Here is a 22,403-nt window from a genome sequence, read left to right as displayed (position 1 = left end):
TTTGGAACTGGAATATTCCCACGAAAACCCACCCAAAACCGGATTTTTCTTTTTTGACTCCCAAAAATCGAAAAAACGAAAAGGCCTTAAAAAAACCAGTTTGGAGGTTCGGTAGGAGGCAGAAACCGGTCATAACCGGTTTGGAACTGGAATATTCCCACGAAAACCCACCCAAAACCGGATTTTTCTTTTTTGACTCCCAAAAATCGAAAAAACGGAAAGGCCTTAAAAACCAGTTTGGAGGTTCGGTAGGAGGCAGAAACCGGTCATAACCGGTTTGGAACTGATTTATTGTGTTTAGTTCAACATTGTTTGTGTGGTTTATGTTTAGGTGAATTAACTTTTTTAGCAAGTTTGGTTTTGATAAAACTGCATTTAACCTTTTTGCAACACATTTATTTGGAACTACCAAGCTTGCTTGTTTCATGATGTCATGGTTCACAACTTTTGCAAATAAAACAAATTGGAGCATTATTTTGAACTATGTTTATTGGTAGCAAAACACATGTTGATTTTGCCAATGCAAACTTCCTTAACCACCGTTATATACCAAACAGAACTGAATTCTAATTATAATAAATAAAATGGAAAGGAAGAATAAACTTTATCTATAGCCAAACATTCTCCAGGTGAAAAGCACGAGTAGAAATGATCCCAGTAAAAGTTCGGCTGTGAGCTAGCCAGCGCGCGAGCTTGAGTTTTATGTCTGTGTGCACATCACTGCGCCAGAGGGGCAGCTCGTGCCCGCGAGAAATCCTGTGTGGATCTAGCCTTAGCGTATTCGAACAACCTGTGCCGAGCGTATCGAAAATCGGAGAAGTCTAATACGCCTTGCCTTTTTTTTCTTTTTCGAAAACGAGAGAAATGCGTATCGAATATATCCATGTCCAACCGAATTGGTTGAGCTCCTCGGACCATTCGGCCAAGTAATTATTGAGGTTAAAAAGCTTTTATACCTACATGTTATATCCAACTAAGATCAATACCAAATAATCCAAGTATGTCTTTCTTTATTAATGAAATCTCCTTAGTGTTTTCACAAATTTCTAAAAATCCAAGTCTACATTATAAGGTTAGCTCTGACTTTCAATAAAGTCAAATATATTCAAACAGACCGCACGTTGTCCTTTGACTGCCATCGTTGACTTTAGTCAGAAAGAGAACGTTCATCACGTCGTTCGTCACCAATTGTGGGGGGCGGCCGTTAATTTGTTGCACACATGTGGCCCGTTGCGAGTTGCGACTGTGGTGGACTGAGACCAGTGTGTTCCCTCTGTCCAGTATGTTCCATTTCTTCGATTTTTCGCTTTTGTCCTTATTTCTATCATTGTCCTTATTTCTAAGAAATGTCCTTATTTTTGACTTGAGTCCTTCTTTTGTCTTATTTTCAACAATTACTAGTCAAATCCCTGCTACAAAGCTGTTGTGAGATGCACGTGAGAGTATTTTCTACGAACAAGGAGTAGCTGCAAAAGATTGTTTCTGGCCAAAATATTGCATATGAAATGTAATGGCTCGTATAAATGAAAAGATTTGTTCAAAAACGTTTGTTTTGTTTTGAGTGAAAATTTAAGTTTTCGGTTGTCCTTATTTTTGGTTTCAAGTCGATGGCAACACAATGGCCTTTCCGTTTTTGAAGAAAAATCCGGTTTTCGTGGGAATATTACAGTTTCAAACCGGTTTTGACCGGTTTCTGCCTCCTACCGAACCTCCAAACCGGTTTCTAAAATCGTAAATAAGGCTATGCAACCCTAAGTTGTTGCACGTTAGCTATCTTGCAAGTGTTTTGTTTGTTTGTTTTTGAAACGGCCTTAAGACGCCGTTGTCAGAAAAATTAGGTTGCGGCAACTTAACTTAATAGACAACGGCGCCCCATACTTTTGGCGATAAAATGTTTTAAAACCAACAATCGATAAAACAGAATAAGTTTTGAACCTGTGTGAAAATAGCAACTTTTTGGCAAGGTCAAATTTGATCATTCTAGTTTGGAACAGTCTGCGAAGACAATGGTCGAAAATAAATTGAGGTTGGTTTTATTGCATAATATTTTATAAATTAACAAAGAAAAACGTCAAAAATATCCACCAGATGATTTACACACATTACTGCAACTTAAATGCGCGTTTGACGTAGCCCAATTTAATTTAGTTGTGTTGAATGCTTAATGCTTATCACAAATTTCAACTTTTCCGTTTAAAAGTGCACGTATTTCAAAGTTACACCAGGCTGTTATTGACTCAGTCTGAAATCATAGGTATACCAATTAGAAATTTAAAACAAGGCTATTATACTACTTATGATAAGTTAAATTTACCCATCCATTGCAACTTTATGGATCTGAATTGTTGCCCTATAGCTAAATCACAGTTGCTTGACTACTATCCACTTAATTTCAAGTGAACTTGCATTCTACTCCAACCTAAAACAACTGATGATGGCAAACTAGGGTTGTATTTGTATAATTTACAGTAAAATAAAAGAAACTATCAAAATTCATATCGAATACATAATAAAATATCCTTTCTGTTATCTAATCCTTAATGACAAGAATTTATTTTCCCTTATTTGATTATTTTCCCTTTAATTTATTTTCTACACAAATAAAAATGGTGAAAAGTAGACTCTTCGAGAAATATCACTACACAACATCAGACAATATTTAAACCCACAACAAGACTGGAAACACACTGAAATATTTCCTGTTACATATATTTTTGCAAGCTCACCAAAGTTTTGACACCCATTAATATATTTTAGTTTGTGTGCAAAACCTAAGACAAGTTTTACTCAAACAAGTCAAATAATGAGATTTTTGTAACACAAGTAAAAGTCCTGTTATGTGGGGTGTAAAATGTCCATTTACCTGCATTTGTGTTTGGTCGTTCTTTATTAAAAAATTGTTTTGTTGTCGCTAAAAATGGGATAATGTATACAATTGCTAGCCCATTGTCATACCAGGGGTTAAGCTAGTGCTTTGAGGACTAAACATGGGGTAACATCTAAAACTGCGAGCCCACTGAGCCCACATCATGACAGGGGCTAAGTGAGGGCTTAGCGGACTCAACGAGGCCTAACTGAGCGCTTAAGCAAACACAATAAGGGCTTAAACACAGGCTGAGCGAGCCAAAGGGCTATAAGCGGGTTACAGAGGCTAAATGGCCTTAGTTTAAGCTAAGCTGGCTTAGTGGGCTTGCAGTTTTATACAGCACTTCTAAAAACAGAAGTTTATTGGATATATCTAGTTTAAACCACTTCACAATAAACTCCATCTAATCTTGTTATGTATAGATGTCCCACAGGGTCCTTAAAATAAATATTATGAAAGAAAACACAATAAAAAAGACGAACTGTTCTTAATGCACTGCACTGCCATATAATGCAAGACCTGTTACTACGGGGGTGCGAAGATGCACATTTATTAGAATTGTGTAATGTTAGGTACAGAAAATAAAACGGGGTTGTGTAAACTGGCTGATGACTGCAAGGGGTTGCTCACAATGAAAATATTAAACTTCTGTAGGCAATTTGCCCCAAAAAAATTACTGCAACAACGTTTTGTATTTAAGAAACTTCACGGTCTTTACGTTTTTTTAAGCCATTCTTGTAGTTTAATTTAAAATAGTGCAGTTATTATCTTTTCTTTTTTGATGAAACTTGATCATTTGATATTGGATTGTATTAGGTCTGCGAGTGTGGTGCTGCAGCTTATGTGGACAGATCAAACAACAAACTGATACTGGGCTGTTACATGTGACAAGTACACTGCATCTGTGAACTCTCTGACCATCATGGATAAACTTACCAGCAACTGACAAGTAAGTTTTAGTGACACTTAAGAGTTGAGTTGATTTCGCTTGGTGAAAGAAAACGTAGCAACACAGTTGCACTAAAATAATCACCCATGTGTAAAACACTGCATAATGATGCAACATTATGGAGCACAAATCAGTGGCGAAATGCCCTGCAGCTACTCCATATTATAAGGCATTATGTGACAGTAGCTTGCAAAAAAGTGCGGGGCATGTGGATAAAAAGCTTTGTTGCGGTGTGTTGTGTGTATGTTTGACAAGTCGTTGGGCGCCCACTTGCCGAAATCAGCAGGGAGGCAAAACTGTGAAAATAGAAAAGAGGTCCATTACAATCTTTCCTGTTTGACTTCTGTATTGGCATACATCGGAAACTAATGCAGACCCAACTGTATTGTTTAACATTTATTTTTTCTCATAGTCCATACATCACATTTTTGTCTTCAAGTTGGTTCGTTGATTTGGGTCTTCTTTCCAGATGGGGACACGTTTTGATTTTACTTTAGCATGTACAATATAATCCCAACTGCCAATTGACATTCAGAATACATAAAAGCGTGAAAATTGCCATTTTTATGTCATTAAGCCTTGTTTAGACTTGCTCTGGAGGAGCAAACGAAAATCGCTGAAATGAGCAACGCAATATGGGTTTTCCCCATACGTTGTTTAAAAACAATAAGGATTTCATGTAGCTTGCTTTGCACATGCTCGAAATATACTGACCATTGGAAAGAGCGCGCAACAATTTCTGGGGCGACGGCATAGCTATTTTATAATGGCTGCCTTTAAACAGGTCGAATAGAGTAAACAAGAATCCATAATCGTGAAAAACCTTAATATAGACAAATAGTATGTGAAATAGTCAATTAAATTAGGGAATAAAGTTGAAAAGAAAATGGCTTTTAGTGGGTGTTTCTGGTGAATCTACACCCGTGGCCCCCCTGGGGCACCTAATTTCGCAGTAATTTGGACATCCTATAGAAATGATTATTCATAGGGGATAGTTGTTGTGTTTAACCTTGTAGCCCCGATTTCACCCTACTTGCCCCTTGAAATGGGTGAGTTTATTAAACAGTAATATGTAGGCTATTGAGTATATAAGCTATACTTTATTAAACAGTGTTGGAAATGGCTAAAATTAGGGTAGGATGTAGAATATGCTAATTGTGGGTTTCGATTGATGTGTTTTACCTTGTAGCCCCAATATTTTCCCCACTAGCCCCCTAAAATGGGTTAATTTTCTAAACAACATTTGAATCAAATGAAATTTGGATAGCTTGTAGGATTTGCCATTTGTAATTGTGGCTTGTTGTGTTATACCCTATAGCAGGGGTGGCCAACCTTCTACATACCATTCGCCAACTTTTTAACATACTGTGTTGGTTGCGCCATAAATGTCTCGTAACCCCACCGTCTATGACTACTTCGTGCATATAGAAAGAAAGAGAAAGAAATAACTTTCGCATGAGAAGGATAGTAATATGAAATAAGAACTATTAAGTAGAAAATAACTCGGATAAACTACCGTAATTTTCCAAGTATAGTGCGCCCCCGTGCATAATATGCACCCTAAAAATGGCATGTCGATGCTGGAAAAAAGCCTGTACCCATGTATAATACGCACCCAAATTTTTACTCTTAAATCTGTAAACGTAAAATTATTTCAGAAAAAAGATCATCTTTTGAAACAACCAGATGTTATTCTGCCGGTCAGTATCACTGCGCATGCGCTCGCAAACTCGATAGCGAAAAATGTTTAGGATTTGTGTAGGGTACATCGTGACAGCAAATGAGATCTTACTGGTCGCGTTCAAGCGGAACCGATCTTAATACTTGCAGAGAACATTTTTATTTTTAAAACACAAATGAAGTTTAATATGTATCAGATTAAAATACCTAAAAATCAGAATAATTAAATTCAAACTTATATACAAAATTTTAGTTCGATCCGTTGCATATCGGCAATGATATCACCACATTTATGTTGTCGCTAAATGGGCAGTGTGCAGTATTTGACAATAACACACCATCAAGGATTGCACCATCGCATCAAACGATGTGTCGTCAATTATGAATTTTACTGACTAAGTGTGTTGGGCAGGATGGCTAAATGTGATGCGCGATTGACAACAAACAAGAAGAAAGGTCTGATTTCAAGTTTTATTTCGAGGCAGATTTTCTTCAAAAATTGTTGTACCCATGCATAATGCGCACCCTAGATTTTAGGACAATAAATTAATTAAATTTTGCGCATTATACACGGAAAATTACGGTATATATCAGGGGTCTCAAACACGCGGTCCTCCAAGGGTTTTTGTGCGGCCCGCGAAGGTACTTTCAGAAGTTATGTGTTTTACTCAAGTGAAATACCCTGTAAAACCAGTGAGTTTACATGATATAATCATTCTCTGATAGTGGTATTTGCAACGTTTAAACGGCGTGATCGAAATAGTCCATTTTTAGAATCAGCAATTGCAATTGTTGCGTCATTTTTTTCATTGTTGTATCAGTGTATGCCATTGTTTCCACACAAAGCAATAAAGCAGAGTTGGCTCTTTCACTTTGCCACACTGTATATTTGTTTGTTATTTATTACAATATTGTTTTTTAATGTAGATAATGGGATTAGTAAATATTTCCCTTTTTAATCACGCAATATGTTTGTTGTCATGTTACACTGTTACAAATGTTTCGATAGTGCGGCCCTCGACTTACTTAAAAGTTTGTTTTTGGCCCTCAAAGCAGTTTGAGTTTGCGACCCCTGCTATATATATATATATAATTAATAGAGCTGGCCTATTTTATTTATTTATTAGTTTATTAATTTGATTTTCATGATTATCAAAAGAAGGCAATGCGCCATAGGTTGGCCACCACTGGTCTATAGCTTCAACATTTACTTTACTAGCCCCCTAAAATAAGTGAGTCTTTAAGAAAAACGTTAAATAGGACATACTCAAACAATATCTTGGGTGAATCTGATTTGTATAGTTTGTACTCTACATAGTATTATTATTTAAGCCCAGTGCCATTCACTGTGTTTTGCCTTACAACCACTGGCGCCCACTTATGGGGAGGCGGGGAGGCGCCGCATCAGAAACTACAATATTATCTAGAGTCAGATAGCGCTACTGTCGAAAAATAAAATTATTTGGCATAAATTATCTCCTCGACTGGCATTACTCAATTGACAAATAAAGGCAATTGTTTGCGCAAAATAACGAAAGCATTGTTGCCTATAGTCTTATCTGTGATGTAACAAACTGCCTTTAGATCATTGTTATGCGTCCTGTGAAGTGTAAAACTAGGTAAACTTAATCCCACATGTTGTTGTGGGAATACTTTCGCAGCAAATTAATGTTCAACGTTTAACTCGTTTTTTTCCAAGATATATATCAATAAAAAATATCTTCGCAAGCCGTACTTTGGTGACTCCTGATTTATGATAATAAACTAAACTTAAAAGCTAAAAATGCGTTACATACAACTCATTGCTATAATAGACAACACGTTTTAAACGTACCAATCGACCTAGAAACGTAAACGATTTATGTGAACGATTCATATGGCTTATTTACACGCGTTTTCGCGTTGTTGCATAAAAATAAACATACTATAGTTCAGCTGAAATCAGCTGCTTATGTATGTTGAAAAGAGAAACACGCGACAAAGAGTGTAATTTGCGACATTAGGTGACGGCCGGGGGGAAATATTTCTGTCTTTACCAAGTTATAAAATTCTGCCTCCCCGCCGATTTTGGCAAGTGGGCGCCTATGCTTACAACACCTGACTTTCTCATAGTTATCTCTTGAAATGCATTATAATTTTCAACTTTGCATGTGTAGTAAATATAATAATGTTTTAAAATAGGTTATAGTGTGCTAAGCTACCATTCTAGTTCATGATGAAATCTGTACTGGCTAACTGACCTTAAATTTATTTTACTGCTTAGTGTGGAAACTAATATATTGCATCTGATCTTTAGCATAAACTATGTCCAAAACTGGTTATATTGCTGTAGGTTAAAATCTAATCAATAAAATTTCACAGAAAAAAACAGTTCTTAAATTGTTTGCATTTGTAATAAATCTAAATCTCTTCTAACTGGTCCTAAATTGATGCTGATTTTGGTAAATGTTCAATTGGTTGTATGCATGTAAAATATGCATATGTTAGAAAATTGACTATTACAAATGTGATTTTCAGCTTTCCCTCAAACTTTCATCACAGAAGAGATTTATCAAGCTTTTATGAAGTTGGATCATCTCATGACTGCGATCGTCTCATGACATTGGCAAGGTTTGTTTGAATTGTTTGTTTAAGTAATGCTCAAATAATAACTATATTAGTTTGATCAATTTTAGTTACAAAGCTATAGTGTATGAACTAGCTGTTTTTTAAGTATAATATCGCATTTTAGGGTTCCCACGGGGGGTATTATCAGGGTTCCCACGGGTATGAAAAGCCTGGAAAAGCTATGAAATTTAAATTTGTATTTTTAAGGCCTGGAAAAGTTTTGAATAAGGCCAACTTTTGCAAAAGTCCTTAAAAAGAGTATGGAATTTGGCGACTGTTTTACCCTGAAAATGCCAGATAGAGATAGGAATTTTAAATCACGTAACGTTTGTATATTCGTTGCAAGTATGGTAAATTGGCTTTATCTACCAAACCCTTTTTACTAGTTTCACGATGGGAATTGCTCGTTTTTTTTCGAAAAAGGTTATGGAAATTTGTTTTTTTCCTTGAAAGGTTTTGGAAAAGTCATGGAATATATGACTGAAAATTGCGCGGGAACCCTGTATTATATATTGTTTTTGTATGTTTTTTTTGATATTTTCTAATGGTTTGTTCCTTCCATTTGGTCCAGCATGTGGATTTGAAATTACGATTCTTGTTAGATATCTATCCATAAAATTGTTCTTGTAAATTTTGACTTCAGTTGACCCAGCAGTTCATGTTATTTAGACTAGAATCTTTCTAGTCCCTGATTTGATTTAAACGCTGTAGTGTCCATGCTATATACTGTGTTCCCTAGTGGCAATGGAGAGATTAATTATGGGTCCCCTTCCCTGAAGGGGACACATATTGATTTTACTCAAAATGTTTGTTTGTTTTTTCTTTATTTTTCTTCTACCCCGAAGTTTGTCCGACTCGTTTTTCCATCAAATGTTTGATGGATTTGGCTGAAGTTTACACAGATGGTAGATGTAGTTATGTAGATGTGCATCCCACTTTGTTTTTGTTGATATCCCCAGTATTTACCCTGCTAGCCCTCTAAAATGGGTATTTTCCCCTGAAGTTTGTCAGACTCGTTTTTCTATCAAATGTTTGATGGATTCGGCTGAAATTTACACAGATGGTAGATGTAGTTATGTAGATGTGCACCCCACTTTGTTTTTGTTGATAACCCCAGTATTTACCCCGCTAGCCCCCTAAAATGTTTTTTCCCCCGAAGTTTGTCCGACTCGTTTTTCTATCAAATGTTTGATGGATTCGGCTGAAATTTACACAGATGGTAGATGTAGTTATGTAGATGTGCATCCCACTTTGTTTGTCCGGATAACCCTAGTATTTACCCCGCTAGCCCCCTAAAAGGGGTGAGTTTGTAAACAATGTCAGAATTGGCTAAAATTTGGATAGCTTGTAAAGTATGCCAATTATCGTTATTGTGCCATTGCAGTTCGGGGGTTGTTTACAGCCCTTTGACGTCAGAAACATTAACGGTTGTTGCTCAAAACACCTCTAGTGGTTGAAATTTTAAACGTTGGCAGATTGGACTGAAATTTTGCAGTACTATTGATTGAGTCATTGTGGTTTCCTACTTTTAAGTTTGTGTGTGTTGAACCTCCATTAGTTATCCTACTAGCCCCCTAAAATGAGTTTTTTAATTTAAATAGTTTTTACTCCATATAGAATATTTAGATATGCACAGTACCAATCACTGTGTTTGTCTTCACAATAACAAACTTACTCATTGTTATCTATTGAAATGCATTATCTACAACTTTGCATGTGTGGGGACCCATGAGTTTTTGCTTGCAGAAACAACCAAGGTTATAAAAAACGCACAGAAAATATATTTATGTTTTAAAATAGATCATAGTGTATGTGCAAGGGCAATATGTGCTAATCCACCCTTCTAGTTGGTTTATGATTTCGAATGGTCTCTGCTTCATGCATGAAAACATGTACCACCTGGCTTTAGGTTTATCAAACAGTCGGTCTGCACTCAAATAAGTGTGTTACATGGCAGACTGTATAGTATCGAGATTTAAAGCAAAATATTGTTGTTAAGTAAGGAGTGCATGAAATAAACTAATGAAACGATACTTCTAAGTATTCTAAAGAATCTGAATAGAGCAGAGTGTTGTTACCAAACAAGTCATGAATGGCATATCTTTGATACTGGGTAAAGGTTATTGTCTGCTTTGCTAACACACAGCAAGTAGTAATGCTGCTTGATGCAACGTTTTTGTGAAATACAAATAATTATGATATGTTGCAAGTGTTCTATCTTAAACATGCTTGAGTTTCATACTTTATCAGTTGGTGCATTGTGAAGTTTGTTAAATGATTTTCAGGGATGTTCAGAGTAGAATATGAATTTTACCGTTTATTTTAAGTAATTGGAACCAATATAAATGTGTGCTCTGGTCATTTGAAAAATGTGAACGCATGCGTTCCTTGATGGCAGTTAAATGGGTAAATTATTTAAACAATGTTAAATTGGATGAAGTTTGGATAGTTGTAAAAATTGGCAATTAGAGGTGGTTGTTATGTTTCACCGACATTAATCCCCACTAGCCCCCTAATAATGGTGATTTTTTTAATCTCTGAATTGAATGTGATTAGACAGTTCCTAGATTATGCTATTTTGAGATGTTGGTTGTTTTGTTTTGATCTGCAGCTCCACTATTTACCTAATCAGCCTTCCAAAAGGAGAGATTTTTTTGACCAAGGCTCGAATTCATTGAAATTTGGTTAATTTGTAGAAGATTCCATTTATAGCTGTTGATTGTTATGTTTCACCCTGTAGCCCAAACATTTGACTTCAGGCCACCTAAAATGGGTGATTTTAATGTCTGAATTATATAAAATTTGGTTAGCTTTGACATTTATTGGTGTTGCTTGTTTTGTTTTGCCCTATATAATCACTATTTACCACTTCTTTCATTTAAGATACAACATAAGGTTGAATGAGATTTTGATAGTTTGTAGTTTCATTTTAACATGTAATCTGACAATATAACTTACTCCCTGCAAGTCACACTTTATTAATGTCCAAACTAAATAAACATGTCTAGTGTAGGACCTGTTTCTTGTTTTCTTTGCCTTAAATTTGCCTCCCCCCATTTGCCATCAATGTTAAAGGATTTGAGTAAAACTTTCACAGGTGGCAGATATAGCCGCCCATGTGTATGTGTCATCTGGTGTTTTACAAGGTAGCATGCCATATTATGGGTCCCCTTCCCTTTGTTTTTATATTGAGTTTATTTTGTTTAATGCTGGTTTCTTCTACATGTTTGTTCAAGAAAGAGTGCTTTAAACTTATTCAAATTGATACACATGTTTGTTAGTTATTATGGGTCCCCTTCCCTGAAGGGGACACATTAATTTTACTCAAATTGTTTTTTGTTTTTTTCTTTTTTTTTCTTCATTTTTTTTCTTCCCAAAGTTTGTCCGACTCGTTTTTCCATCAAATGTTTGATGGATTTGGCTGAAATTTACACAGATAGTAGATATAGTTATGTAGATGTGCATCCCACTTTGTTTTTGTTGATAACCCCAGTATTTACCCCGCTAGCCCCCTAAAATGGGTATTTTTTCCCCGAAGTTTGTCCGACTCGTTTTTCCATCAAATGTTTGATGGATTTGCCTGAAATTTACACAGATGGTAGATATAGTTTTGTAGATGTGCATCCCACTTTGTTTTTGTTGATAACCCCAGTATTTACCCCGCTAGCCCCCTAAAATGGGTATTTTTTCCCCGAAGTTTGTCCGATTCGTTTTTCCATCAAATGTTTGATGGATTTGCCTGAAATTTACACAGATGGTAGATATATTCATGTAGATGTGCATCCCACTTTGTTTTTGTTGATAACCCCAGTATTTACCCCGCTAGCCCCCTAAAATGGGTGAGTTTTTAAACAGTGTCAGAATTGGCTGAATTTTGGATTTCTTGTATAGTATGCCATTTATAGGTGTCGATTGTTGTGTTCAACCCTGTAGTCCTAACATTTACCCCACAAGCCCCTAAAGTGTAAAACATATTTGTATGTTACGGGGCCCACAAACGAAAGATTTCTGTTGCTGAATAGTGTTACAAGAGCAACCAGTTGTATGTTGCCCGTTGGTGGGTTGCTTGGTGGACGTTTTTGTGCCATGGCAGTTAGAGGCTTGTTAACAGCCCTATGACGTCAGAAACATTAACGGTTGTTGCTTAAAACACCTCTAGTGGTCGAAATTTTAAACATTGTCGGATTGGGCTAAAATTTTGCAGTACTATTGATTGAGTCATTGTGGTTTTTATATGTTTTTTAGTTTGTGTGTCGAACCCAATTAGTTACCCTACTAGTCCCCTAAAATGGATCAGTTTTTTAAAACGTTAAATAGTTTTTTTTACATAGTATTATTTTTTAAGCCCAGTGCCGATCACTGTGTTTTACCTTACAGCACCCGACTTTCTCATGGTTATCTCTTGAATTGCATTATTTTCAACTTTGCATGTGTGGGGACCCATGAGTTTTTGCCTGCAGAAACGACTAAGGTTATAAAAGACGATGGCTAATATGGGACCCAATACAAAATAAGCATAGGAAATATATTAATGTTTTAAAATAGGTTATAGTGTAAATGCAACAACAAAATGTGCGAAGCCACCCTTCTAGTTTAAAGTTGATCCCACCAATGTTTGACCTTGTTTATTATTATACTTTTTGTTTTTGTCCCTATTTTTTTGTCTAATGCTGGTTTGCTAGACGCCTTTGGTGAAGAAAGAGTGCTTTAAATTTATTCAAATGGGCACAGATGTTAGTTAGTAATCCAGAATTGATCCTTCTGAAGTTTGACCCTGAATGACCCAGCGTTTCACCCACAGCCCCCAAAACGTAATTTTTTTGAAACAGCTGTACTGACTAAAGTACATCATTCGAGTGTTTCATGATTTGTTGGTTGATGCAATGTAAGCTTTTCTAAAGAATTTTGTAACTTTTTATTGGATTCACCCATTTTTACCCCTTAAACCCCAAAATAATAAGTTTTAGGCCAGAAATACAAGCCCTAATGTGCTGAAAAAATAGTTACTTTTACAGCCCATAATATGTGTACACTGTCAGTCAGATAGAAGTCTCAAATCTCAAGGTTGTGATTTACTGGTTTACGATTAAGGCAGGTGAATGCAGAGCGGGAGTGCTCAGCTTGACATCCGGACAGGCATTTTACGAGACAGTTGTTTTGGTGATTAGAAATCAGCTGTTTTTGTGCAGCGATGCTTCGTCGTTTTATTAGGTTATCATGCACATTTTGAGTTTTGGAAAATTATGTTCAAAAACGACATATCAAGGTCAAAGCATGAGACTAAATTGAAAGTATTTTTCCCATTCTTATTTACTGTTTTTTTTTGTAATTATATGACAATAATGATGCAAAAAGAATACGGACAAAACTTTTAAAGTTGGGGTAATGCCTTCTGAAAGTTTTTCCTTAAGAATCTAAAAATAACCGAAACATTTGTTTACCGTAAATTTGCACAAACAGACATGTGGGGACCCATTCATTTTTGCTGGCAAAAACAATCATATGTGTAGATCAAATGATGTGTATAGTAAATTGGTAAAAAGGATATAGAATATTAAAATGGAAGTATATTAGAAAGCCACCTTTTCTAGTTTTTACTCATTAGTGATTTTGGTTGGATTCAACACTTTATCCCCAAATATTCATTTTTTAGACTTAACTTTAGACCTAAGTTATTTGGGTCAGTTAGATTTAGCTTGATAAGCCCAGTGGTAGTGATGGGACGATTACCCGGTACCCGGTACTCGGTATCGATGGTATCGAACGATTTCAGTGGTATCGATACTCGTACTCGGTATCGAAATATTTATGGGTCCCCTTCCTTGAAGGGGACACATCTTGATTTTACTCGATTTCTTTTTTTCTTTTTTTTTCTTTTTTTTTTTTTCTTCCCTGAAGTTTGTCTACCCCTTTTTGCCCTGAAATGTTTGATGGATTTGGATGAAACTTTCACAGATGGTAGATATAGTTATGTAGATGTGCCATCTGCTTCGTTTGTCATGATTACCCCAGTATTTACCCCGCTAGCCCCCAAAATGTAAAATGTGGTTGGTGCGCACCACAAACGTTAGTTTTGTGTGATGTTATAAAGGCAACCATATATACATTACTAATGTTTGTGGGTTGTTTGGTGGATGTTTTTGCAGTCGACAGTCAGGGGGTGTTAACAGCCTTATGACGTCAGAGGCATCAACGGTTGTTGCTCAAAGCCCCTCCAGTGGCCAAATGTTTTAACATTTGCCGATTTGGACATAAATTTACAGGACTGTGGATTGGGTTATTGTGGTTTGATATTTTTTTAGTTTTAGAGTAGAGACCAATTATTTACCCCACTAGCCCCCCAAAAAGGGTGAATTGTTTAAGTATTGTTCGATTGGGATGAAATTTGGACAGTTTGTCCATTGTGCCATTGTTAGGTGTTGATTGTTGTTTTCCAACCTGTAGCCCCAACGTTTACCCGCTAGCCCCCTAAAAAGGGGGAATTTTTTAAACAATGTCTGAATTGGATAAAATTTGGGCAGCTTTTAGTGGGTGCTATCTATGGTTGTTGATTGTTGTTTTCCAACCTGTAGCCCCAACATTTACCCCACTAGCCCCCTACAATGGGTGAATTTTTTTAACAAAGTCTGAATTGAATGAAATTAGGACAGCTTGTGCAATTTTCCAATAATAGCAGCTGATTGTTGTGTTTTAGTCTAACTTTTCGCTATTTACCCCTTCATTTTTCAGATAGAACATACAATAGAAAAACCTTTAAAAATGACCGAATGGAAGAAAATTTAGATAGTTTGCACTCTGCATAGCATGTTTATTTATGCTCAGTACCAATCATTGTATTTGACCTTACAATACCAAATATTCACATGGTTATTTGTTGAAATGCATTATTTACAACTTTGCATGTGTGGGGACCCATCAGTTTCTGCCTGCAGAAACAACTAATGTTATAAAAGACAGTGTGTGATATGGGACCCAATATAAAATAAGTGTAGGGAATATATTATTTTTTTCAAATAGGTTATAGTGTACATGCAAGGGCAATATGTGCTAAGCCACCCTTCTAGTTTGTCTCAGTTTTCGATACCAACGTGCGAGTACCGAAGGCCGATTTACACCATAAGAATACAGGCAACTTTTGGCCAATATTTGCTTCGGACAGTACAAAATTGGAAAAAAGTCCCGCCAGTTTACGTACGTCTTTTTCGCTATCACATGGTGATTACATTTTTCGGCATGTGTGTGCGCACGCCTTTACCCCGAGCATGGCAGATAAATTAGCTAGTGATATACAACTAAGTACAACACTACACTTAAGTACTCGGTAATCGTACTCGGTATCGAAGGTATATACATGTGGTACTCGTACTCGGTATCGGTACTCACTTCAAAATCTGGTATCGTCCCATCACTACCCAGTGGTCAACTTTGCAGTTTTTGTCGAAGTGCCATTTTGCCTTACCAGACAATCATTGCTTCATGTATGATCATGTGTGTCATGAAGCAAAGTTAGTCGTATGATTGTATCACAATGTGAAGGGTTGTGGCTGAACTTCCAAAAGCATATTTGCCTGACTAACGTTGGTTCGATTCTTGGGTGTTTGACAAAACATAAATTGTGTCAAATCCCAGCAACAATTTTGTGAGTAAATGTATGTGTTTATCACTAACAATATAAGTGATGATAAGCTATAGACACTTATGTAGTAAAGCCAAGAGGATCATGTAAAAAAATAACAATTTGTTTCACTCAAATTCGCCACCTTAGTAAAGACAAAGCACTAAACAATGGTGCCTATTGCCTTTCTAATGTGATTATTATTGTTTTTTACCATATAAATCAGTGTTACATAACAGAACGGAACATTATACCAGAACGAAATAAACAATTTTTGACTTAAATACCGAAATAAAAAATATTCAAAATACTATATCGGAACTAAGTACCGTTATTTTTTATTCCGGTATTTGGTTGTGGACATTTGACATGAAACAATAGCAGAAAATTTGGTGTCGTTAAGCTATAATAAAAATTAAAGCTCCAACAATTTACATCCGTTTGACTATGATTGGCAAATGTTATGTGACGCAACAACAACGACAATAATTCTTGTGTGTTGCATCTTTCTTTTTCTTTTAATAGTTGTAAAGACCACAAAAAATGTTCTTTTGTTAAGACTGAAATACCGAAATATATCTTTTCAATTTATTTCGATCAGACTGGAACGAAATGAAAATATCGGTGCAGAACATATCAACGTTTTTTGGTTTCGTTCCGTTCCAGTATCAAACACTGATATAAATCTATCCCTTACCCCCACTATTCCCTTAAAATGAAACCTAATTTAAAAAAAAACATAGTCTATTTAATCCCATTTTAAAATAGTAACGGTGTATGTCAATGGGTACATGTGCTAAGCAACCCTTCTAGTTTAGACAGTAGACCTACACAAGCCTTTAGGTGGCGTTTTCCGTTGCTAGTGTTCAGAAATTTTTTTTTCCAGTGTTTGTAAAGGAGAATCTTTATCCCTAGGGTTGATCAGAATGTATTTGTTTTACGAAACAACTTTGCATTGTAGCCTTACAAATTTTAAAAGACTATTACAACAGGTGTTTCTAACCTGGATACGACAGTGGTTTCTAACCAACCTTTAGGCAGACTTTTGACAACTAGATAATTCTAGTCTAATCTGTAAAAACATGAGATGGGAGCTCTAATTTCATTTCTAATCGAATTCAAAAAAATGAAAAAAAAATGTAGTTGTCCAAGTCTGCCTTGAAGGCAGTGGTTCCAAACCGGGGTGCCGCCCCTGGGGTGCCAATTGATATGCTCAAGGGTGCCGCAAGATATTGATGTTGCAATACTGCGGCCCATTATTATTTTAACTTTAACCCGTTAAGTGCAGAATTTATTTATTTCTACCAGAGTTTCAGTGCATATTAAGTTTCGCGTCTCACACTTATTCCTGGATCCTTATTTCATACAGTTATTTGAAATACAGAAACCTCAAAAAAATGATCCAGTTTTGCCAGGGTGCTGCAAACTATTTATCTCTTTGATAGGGTGCCGCAAGGTCAAAAATGTAGGGAACCACTGCTTTAAGGTATGGCATTTCTTTTAGTTTAGCGATTCTTAAGCTGGGGTCCATGAGGCAATTTTGGGAGGACCACGAACCGGTTGAAGTAATTCTATAATCTTATTTGGCATCAGTTTGTGCCACTAAATAAGTTTAAATCAAAGTAGTTTTTTTCAAATTGACAATCGACTGTCTCCATTGCTAAACAATAGCCTTTATTGAACAAAAACCATCAAAAATGCAATTGTTCGCGCACAATCGTAATGCTTTTTGTCTTGTCTGTGATGTCACAAGCTGTCTTTGGATGATTATTATGCGCAATTTTGCAAAACTAGCTAAAATTCTGCAATCAAATAATGGCAAAGGGACCATTTTGAAAAAAAATATATGAAAGTTTGAGAACCACTGTTTTAGTTGGGAAGGATGAATTACAAGTTTTTTGCCGAATACCACAATGTAGATCAGCGGTTCCCAAACTTTTCTAAAAATTGTGCCTGGTAGACTCTTTGTAATTATTTTAATATTTCGCGGCCCTATAAAAATCAAAGAATACTATAGGAAAAATGCAAAACCCATGTTTCTTATAGTACACCAGTGCAGTCACGATTCTTTTAATGTAACAACTTTTCTATTGCGAACGATTCGCTGATACCTGGTAGTGCAGCATAATATATGCTTTATGATGTCACAAGAGACATCCTAAAACACTGGGGCCTATATTACCAAATAATCAAACATATTTTTTTCTAATACAACATAATAATACAGTAATAATGATGAAAACATTCGCTAACTAAAGACTAACACGAAATAAGCTTTATTATGGAATCACAATCATTGCTGTACATTGCGGTCTCTCTGAAATTGCTTTAAAGTTTTTAAGACTAATTCTCATTGCAGACCCTCTAAAACTGCTGTACGGACCCCAGTTTGGGAGCCGCTGATGTAGATGATTGTAGGTACTCGCCCCATCACTATTAATAGCCACTGGTTTGGCAGTGTTTGGGTTTTTCTTTGAATGTGCACTGACTGTTTTGTTATTAAAATTAGATCAGCATTATTACATATTATCATATTGGCATTTTAAAAGCAGTTTTTAGATGACTTTTTTCTGCAACTGGTGTTGTATGGAATGGTTGAAGTATGCAGATTTAGTGATTGTGGCATGTTTGTAAACTTATCTGTACGTTACGCATCAGCATAAACAAATTTAATGTTAAAGATGCCTATATTTTAGCTGGAAAATTGCACAATGTGCATACTTTGGTTTGGAAAAGTGTGGGTCTTTAGACAATAATGTTCTTTAGAACTTTAGCATGACCCAAATATGTGAAGCTGTGTTGGTAATTAAGTTAAACTTAGCAGACCCTGTGTTTAATTTATTGCCTAACGAAACTCATTAATCGTATTTGCCTATGTGGCTACATTTTCTATACTGATTGATATATATGTCATTGTTGCAAATACCAATAGACAATAAATGTTGGGGCAAAAAATTACCAGCTTATTTGATGAAACAGAAGTTTTTTGAAAAATATGTGTCTTAAATTTATTCACTTGAGAAAACATTGCCCTGTTGATGTTAATAATCAACCTCCCCCAAACAGTTAAATCTGAAGTTCATTCCCCCAATGTACTATTTTATGAACTTGCTTGATTTGTTGTTTGTTTTTAAATATGAGTATAATAATTTTGGAGCAGTTAAGGCTCATTTAAAAACAGTTCATTACCTTAAATGACTACGAAAGTGACATTTTTTCGGTGTTTTGATCATTTTGTGGTAGATCTTTTAATTATATGTTGAAGATTTAGGTGTTTATGAATGTTACTTTTAGATTTCATCACATGAGGATTCATCTCCTGTTCCTGATTTAACCACCAGACTACATGGCAAGGTTTGTAAGATTTTGTTACTGTGGTTATATACAGCATAATAGATTTGTGTTACAAAAAAGTTGCAACTGATTCTTTTAAAAACTGCATTAAACAGGATTGTTTTTTGTTTTTAGAGTTTAAAAAAAACTAAAATTAGTTAATGCACTTTTTTAATAAACTGAAATTTTTTTGCTTCGTTTTATTTATAAATCTACAATTTGTTTCAAGCTTTAACTTGCTTCTCTTTTTTTCTTACAGAACTCACAGAGAAGACCTTCTGACACTCAGTTTCATTTCAACAGTGTCTTGTCGAGCGATTCTGTTTTTTTTTGGTAATCTCTATGTAGTAGTCTCCAATAATTGCATAGTGAGGCTGAGAATGTCTGCTCTTCCGCCTGCTTGTGTAATGGTGGTTGGGATTTGCTTGGCTGATGTTGATGGTTGTGGCTGGTTTGCCTCAATCATGCATCGAGTATGGCTGTCTGAATTGTTGGAGTTTGTGTTTCGATGCCAGATAGGCGACTGGGTGGTGGGATAGCAACTGGTTCGCAACGGGGATCGGGCTGTTCCCGTTTTAAACCGGTGTGTGTATGGGCTGCTCACGCGGCTGTACACTGCAGTTATTTGTTCCTGCTCATCGGTAGGGGTACTTAGCTAGTAGGAGTGCTTACCTCGCTAGTACATGTATTTACTGTTCGGACCCTGTTTACTGGTATAGGTGGGCAGCTGCCTGTGGGCTGTGCACCGCCGCTAGACATCTCCCCCTCTAATTGACGGCACAGTATTGTTGTGATTCGGGTTTGATGTCAGTATTGATGCTTCTCAGTTAAGGCCTTGTCAAAGATGTTTGTCTGCGGGCTTCTCTTTCTCGGCTGGCGCTGGTCTGTGGCACTTCTTTACTGGCTGACTGGAGGATGTATGTTTTGTTGCGGTCTGTGTTGCCTGCTGTCATTAGTGTTGTAGGGCAGAGCTTGGCTGAATATTTTAGGCTAGAGCGATGACCCTGCAGCATTTAGTGATGATTGCATGGTTCGCCAAGTCTGTTGGTATGGTGCTAGTCTGGAGCGGCTCAGGGAAGGTTACCCAAATGAGTGGCTTTGTCACAGTTGGAGCTGGAACTGGGTTATATCCTTGCTAGCTGACTGTTGTAAGAATCAATTAGGCTTTTTTTGTCTGGTGTCAGTCTGGAGCTTCTTGGCAGATGTTGTCTGAGACCCTAACCCGGTCACTTTTTAAGATGGCTGATGCTGGTTGCAAAGGACTGTCTGTCTGTTGTATGTCATGTTATTTTCGGTCTGGTATGCCGGATGTTGGCTGGGGGCAGGCTGGTGGAGGGAAGCTGAAAGACTGGTTCCACTGTCAACCGTAAGGGGTGGGTCCACGTTCGGCCAACTGAAGCGGGGCTGTCATCTGGTTCTCGGATGGCATTGAATTGGTTATGTCATGTGTCTTTGCTGTCCTCTATTAGGCTAACTGTATATGTGGATTCAGCTTAGGCAGATTAAGATAAAACTTTCTTTAATTCTAATATAGATACGGTGTTGCATTTCAGGTGTGTTTATTCTGCCAAAGTTTGTTTTGTGAATTTGTTGATATAGTGGTGTTGTATGACTACGTTGGTATATGTGCCTGTGGTGTTGCAGTGGTTTATATGTTTGTGTTATATATTAAAGCTACATTATAACAATTATTTAAGTGACATGTCGTATGCCGCCTGAGACCTGACTGGCATGCCTGTCTACAGCCTGTGTTGTATTGTTGAGATTGGGTTTGATATGTCTAATTCAAGCTTGGAACATCTTGGTCAATGTTGTTTGAATGCAATTTCAGCAGACTGAGACCAGGTTGCCTTTGCTTAAAGTAGGCATTGAATTGTTGTTAATATCGAGTCTGTGCGCTTGGTGCTTTGGCCGATGTTGGCTGGATCAAGCAGCCAACTGAAGCTGGGCTGTCTGCTGTAGACATTACACTGTTGGGTGGGACTGATGTTTGGATGAAGTCTTCCATGCCAAAGCATCACCTGTAACAAGTAAGTTGTAGAAATATATTACATATTTTTTTTCTTGCAACTGGAGTGTATGTGTCATTGAAATGTTTGGTATAACAAACCCATAACCTATATGTTTTGTGTTCTATTTTTAAGTAGGAATAATTTTTAAATCATTTTTGGTTAAGCATTTAAATTACAAAAGATATTTTGAAATAAATGATATAAATAGTCAATAAATTTTTGCTTCAAATACTTAAGTTTAAATTTTTGCTTCAAATATAAAATTAACTACATATGTAATACTAATAAGTTGTAATTTTTGTTTTGCAGACTCGTTGCAAGGTGGACAACCTACTCCTTCCAATTTTATTGTTGTGTTGTGTTTATTGTTTTTCGTTTCGCAACGCTTGGTGTCATTAGGTAGCTGACTTAAATTCTGAATCAGGCAGGTTTACAATCAGGAGTTTCCCCTCCCCACATAGATTAAGCAGTGCTTCACCCCCCCTTTCCGGGTGTTCTCTGCATCCTATACCTACTTTAACTTAGATTAAGCAGTGCTTCACCCCCCTTTCCGGGTGTTCTCTGCATCCTATACCTACTTTAACTTAGATTAAGCAGTGCTTCACCCCCCTTTCCGGGTGTTCCCTGCATTCTATACCTACTTTAACTTAGATTAAGCAGTGCTTCACCCCCCTTTCCGGGTGTTCTCTGCATCCTATACCTACTTTAACTTAGATTAAGCAGTGCTTCACCCCCCTTTCCGGGTGTTCCCTGCATACTATACCTACTTTAACTTAGATTAAGCAGTGCTTCACCCCACTTTTCCGGGCGTTCTCTGCATCCTATACCTACTTTAACTTAGATTAAGCAGTGTTTCACCCCCCTTTCCGGGTGTTCTCTGCATCCTATACCTACTTTAACTTAGATTAAGCAGTGTTTCACCCCCCTTTCCGGGTGTTCTCTGCATCCTACACCTACTTTAACTTAGATTAGGCAGTGCTTCACCCCCCTTTCCGGGTGTTCTCTGCATCCTATACTTACTTTAACTTAGATTAAGCAGTGCTTCACCCACCTTTCCGGGTGTCCTCTGCATCCTTTACTTACTTTAACTTAGATTAAGCAGTGCTTCATCCACCTTTCCGGGTGTCCTCTGCGTCCTTTACTTACTTTAACTTAGATTAGGCAGTGCTTCATCCACCTTTCCGGGCGTTCTCTGCATCCTATACTTACTTTAACTTAGATTAAGCAGTGCTTCACCCCCCTTTCCGGGTGTTCCCTGCATCCTATACTTACTTTAACTTAGATTAAGCAGTGCTTCACCCCCCTTTCCGGGTGTTCACTGCATCCTATACCTACTTTAAC

General features: G+C 36.8%; 1 long non-coding RNA gene across 1 annotated transcript; it reads left to right on the top strand.

Moving 5' to 3' along the window:
• Window positions 1–1,990: 1,990 nt before the first annotated feature.
• LOC145232070 (uncharacterized) lies at window positions 1,991–21,810 on the top strand. The gene is made up of 6 exons (XR_013860825.1): window positions 1,991–2,026; window positions 3,683–3,815; window positions 8,013–8,105; window positions 19,012–19,071; window positions 19,310–21,080; window positions 21,372–21,810. It is a non-coding gene; the product is annotated as an uncharacterized LOC145232070 (long non-coding RNA).
• Window positions 21,811–22,403: the final 593 nt, after the last annotated feature.

Source organism: Phallusia mammillata, chromosome 6 (genome assembly GCF_965637545.1).
Source record: "Phallusia mammillata chromosome 6, kaPhaMamm4.hap1.1, whole genome shotgun sequence".
Classification (NCBI taxonomy): domain Eukaryota; kingdom Metazoa; phylum Chordata; class Ascidiacea; order Phlebobranchia; family Ascidiidae; genus Phallusia; species Phallusia mammillata.
The sequence above is the reverse complement of the archived record's forward strand: the minus strand, read 5'-3'. Positions and strand labels throughout refer to the sequence as shown.